This window comes from Pinus tabuliformis, chromosome 3_1 (assembly GCF_031772625.1).
Source record: "Pinus tabuliformis cultivar Carrire ecotype Pingquan chromosome 3_1, CPIR1, whole genome shotgun sequence".
In the NCBI taxonomy this organism is placed as follows: Eukaryota; Viridiplantae; Streptophyta; class Pinopsida; order Pinales; family Pinaceae; genus Pinus; species Pinus tabuliformis.
The window spans coordinates 426,950,845-426,955,532 of NC_142301.1; positions in this window are offsets into that span (position 1 = coordinate 426,950,845).

Consider the following 4,688-nt stretch of genomic DNA (forward strand, 5'->3'; position numbering starts at 1 on the left):
ATGTCAAAGAACTACAGAATCCATTGCAACATTATGATTCTGAGTTAAATTTGGAAAATATCTCTCGAACGGTTCCTATTGACATTTCAGTTAAGCATGGAATTATTGAAAACATTCATATAGGTGCTTGTTTTACAGATGATGAAATCCAAACGTACAAAGCCCTATTTCAAGAATTCCGTGAATTGTTTGCCTGGTCATATGAAGAAATTCCAGGAATCAATCCATTAATTGTTGTTATGAAATTAAAACATACCTGGATGCTAAACCTGTCTGACAACGCTTACGTCAGATACGTCCATGAAAAGTTGCTGCTATCAAAGCCGAAATTGAGAAATTACTTCATGCAGGTTTCATTTATCCAATTCCTTTAACCGATTGGGTTTCGAGTATTGTTCCTGTCAACAAAAAACAAGGAACAATAAGAGTATGTATCGACTATAGGGATATTAATCAAGCTTGTCCTAAGGACAATTATCCAACACCCTATATCGATCAAATTATTTGATGATTGTGCTGGTAGTGAAATGTTTTCCTTTATGGATGGTCTTTCCAGTTACAATCAAATCAACATACTCCCTGCTGATCAAGCTAAAATAACTTTCATTTTTCCATGGCGGACATTTCCTTATTGCAAATTACCCTTTGGATTGAAGAATGTTGGAGCAAATTTTCAAAGGGCTATGTCTTACGCATTTCATGACATCAAGCACATTGTGCAGCCTTATCTCAATGATTTACCTACCCACTCATAGCATAGAGCTGACCATCTCACTCATTCACGAGCTATCTTTATGAGATGTAAGCATTATCGAATTCGGCTAAATCCACACAAATGTGTTTTCTGTGTAGAAACGGGTCACTTACTGGGATTTATAGTATCAAAGGCAGGCATTCGTGTTGACCCCTTGAAGGTGGAAGCTATTGTCAATCTACCTCCTCCTTCGACTCTTCGCCAACTCCAAAGTTTGCAAGGGAAAGAAAAAATTTTACGTCGTTTCATTTCTAACTACATTGAGATAACGAAAGGTTTTACCAAGTTGTTAAAATAGAACATTCCATTCTTTTGGGATGAGATCGTTGTTCGATCTTTTGATGCACTCAAACACGGATTGACCCATGCCCCATCAATGCATCCTCCCAATTACAACCAGGATTACTTTTTATACCTCATCGCTTCTCATTCCACCATTGGGATTGTTTTAGTTTAGGAAGATGACTTCAACAGTGAACATGTGATTTACTATCTTAGTCGAAATCTGCATCCAACTGAGCTTAAATATTCGCATGTGGAGAAATTGGCCTTGGCAGCTGTTCAAACTGTCCAAAGATTTCGTCACTACATCTTATTACGCAAAACCACCGTCATTTCTGACTGTGACCCTATGATGTATATCTTGACCAAACAATTGATAGGGGGCAAGTATTCCAAATGGATAGTTATCCTCCAGGAATTTGACTTGGGAAATCCAAGGCAAAGAAATCTTTGGTTTTTGCTGAACTGATGTGTGATTTCCTGCGTACTGATACTGAAACTGTGGCGGAAGAGCCCATTGTGAATGAATCCTTGTTTCTTATCAGTACTCTTGATCCTTGGTATGGAGATATTATTGTTTATCTCCAAACCCAACCTTTTCTACCTTAAATCTCACGATCTCAGTGACGGAATATATGTTGCGATTCCCAACAATACAATATTATTGGTGATACACTTTATCGTCATGGAGCGGATTCTATTTTCCGACGTTGCTTAACTCATGAAGAAGCTGAAAAGGTTCTGAATGACTGTCACTTTGGAGCATGTGGCAGTCATATGTCTTGGTATGCCACAACCCAAAACATATTTTGCGCTAGTTATTTTTTGCCATCCTTATTCAAAAATTGTATCTATGCAATCCGGAAATGCCACAATTGCCAAAATTTTGATCGTAAGATGCATGCTCCACCCACTCCTCTTCACCCTATAATTGCTGCCGGTCCTTTCGCAAAGTGGGGCATTGAATTTATTACATGTAACCCTCACTCAGCCAAGGGGCATGCGTATATTATCCTAGCGGTAGATTATTTTACTAAGTGGGATGAGGTGATGCCTACATTTTCAGCAGAAGGCAAAATTGCTGCAACTTTCATATTCAATCATATAATTGCTAGATTCGGTGTTCCTCAAGCTATTATTATTGATCATGGAAGTCACTTTCAAAACATCATGATGACTGAACTGATAGATCAACTTGGCTTGCACCACGATAGTTCTACTCCATATTACTGGTAGGCTAATGGTCTGGTTGAGGCTATCAATAAAGTTTTAGCCACTATGATCAAACGAATCATTGGTATTCATAAATCGAATTGGCATACCATGTTATTTTCAACACTTTGGGCATATCAGACCTCAGTAAAAATATCAACTGGTTCCACTCCTTTTCAACTGGTCTACGGTTTGGAAGCAGTGTTACCTATCGAATGCAAAATTCTGTCATTGCAATTAGCCATAAAATTACTTCCAGCTACTTCTGAAGAAGAGAAACGTTTTTTGTACTTAGCTTAGCTAGATGAGAATTGACACGCTGCTATAATAGCAAACGAGACTCATGTGAAATGAGTGAAAGCCTAGTACAATAGAAATGTTACACCTCACAATTTTTCAGAAGGAGACCTAGTTTTACTATATGATCAAGCAAACAATAAACTAGGGGCTGGAAAATTTGTACCTATGTGGCATGGTCCTTACATTGTTAAGCGAAAGCTGGCAAAAGGGGCTTATGAATTAATAGATTGTGATGGTCTCTCTTTGGGTAAACCCAGAAATGGACTTTATCTGAAGAGATATTATGCTTAAATCCAGTGTGGATATTTTTTTTTAGATTAGTTTCTTTACTGCTGGTGTCTTTTAGATCAAAAAAGTGTGCCTAGTTTAGATAGTGCTCTTATCATTATTACTGCTTATCTTGATTTTACTCTTGATATTATAGATGTTGACGTCTCTTCAAACATAGATTGGTTTTTCTAATGGTGCTTGTCATAATACATGGAACATTTCTTCCGCAACTTGGGTTATCTATTCACCCTCTAATGAGTTAGTATCTATGCGTGGGGTAAGCCTCGGTCAAACAACGAATGACATTGCAGAGTATAGTGTAGTGATTGAGTTATTATCTGAATCCATCTCATTTGGGATTTAGAGTTTGATTGTTAGGTGGGATTCTGAACTCGTTGTATTACAACTTAACAGGGTTTATGCCATTAGAAATCCAGTGTTATTAAGATTATTTTTGAGAGTTCATCTCTTGGAACGTGAATTTGACTACATTGAATATCAACATATTCCAAGACATTTAAATACATTAGCATATGCAATTGCTTCTACTATGATAAATAGACATTTGCGATAATCAAAACAGTAAATTTAAAAACATTCGATAACATGTTACACAAGATAGTTGGCAATAATGATATATCATAGCATAGAAGTAGTGTTTCAAAATATACATTGTCTTCGATCATAGGTTAAAAAACACCTTATGATCGGCAAAAATGATAATACAAAAGTCAAAAATGTCATGAGTCCACAAAGTCGATCATCCTATCCCTAGCGATGATCACGATAAGAAACCACTACTTGGGCCACCCTACATAGGAACCTCCTAAAAGATCCTAGGACCCCAATCACATATCTCTACAACCTAAGTGAAATATCATCTATACCCATCTCTGGATTAGCTAGTGTCAAGCACTCTATATGATGCTCCAAATCGGTCAAGATCTCTACTGATTGGTCATGTGGGGCAGGTGCTGCTGCAGCTGGGTGTCTCCTCTCGAAAGGCTGGAGAGCGGCTAGCCGTCGTGGACCCACATCTGCATTTAAACTTTTGATTATCATCTTTGGATGATTTAAAAATAAAAAAATTAGAACTTAGAAAGTGTTGAAAATGATTTTAACTAAATCATCCCATTGTTCTCCTGGTGGGTGAATCATGTCTGGGTCACCACGATAATCCATCCCAGCGTATGGAAAATCCTGAATCGCAAAATGTTAGTTGTTCAACCAACGAAAGTACTTAGGGGGAAATCGAACAACCTATGTACCCTCCTCAGGGTGGCGGGCCATCAAGGCAACCCAACGAACTATCCTAGGCTCTCGAGGAAGTCCAGCATCAACAAGAAGATGTTGCAGGGCTAGCATGGGGATCCTCTCTAGAGCAAATCTGACCACTATGAATCCATATCTAGAATTTTTTAGCTGTTTGTTCTTTGCTTTGGTTAGTTGGCCTTTCACGTTTACCAACAAAGCCTCGCACCAGTTGAATATTCTCTCTCAAAAACAGTCTACTGCCATCTGCATCTGGGATCCTGTAGCCATGTGCAATGCTGCACTCCCGTATAACCTAGTAAGAGTGAATACAATGACCTTGAGCTCAGTAATGTTGATAGTTTTAATATCAATCCGTTTGTCCTTCGTTTGATCATCACAAAACTCTAATCGGAGACTAGCGACAGACTGGCCACCTAGCCTAGTCCCGAAAAGAGATAATTGTTCAACCCTCTTAGACAAACCAGTGAAAAAATATATGTCCTCCAACTCGATTTCGAGCTGGTGGCCACCAATGACGAAACGCTGGTCCTGTATGTTCCATCTGTCTACCAGCCATTGCAAGAGGTCTACTTGGGCCCTCATACCCTGTATGCTC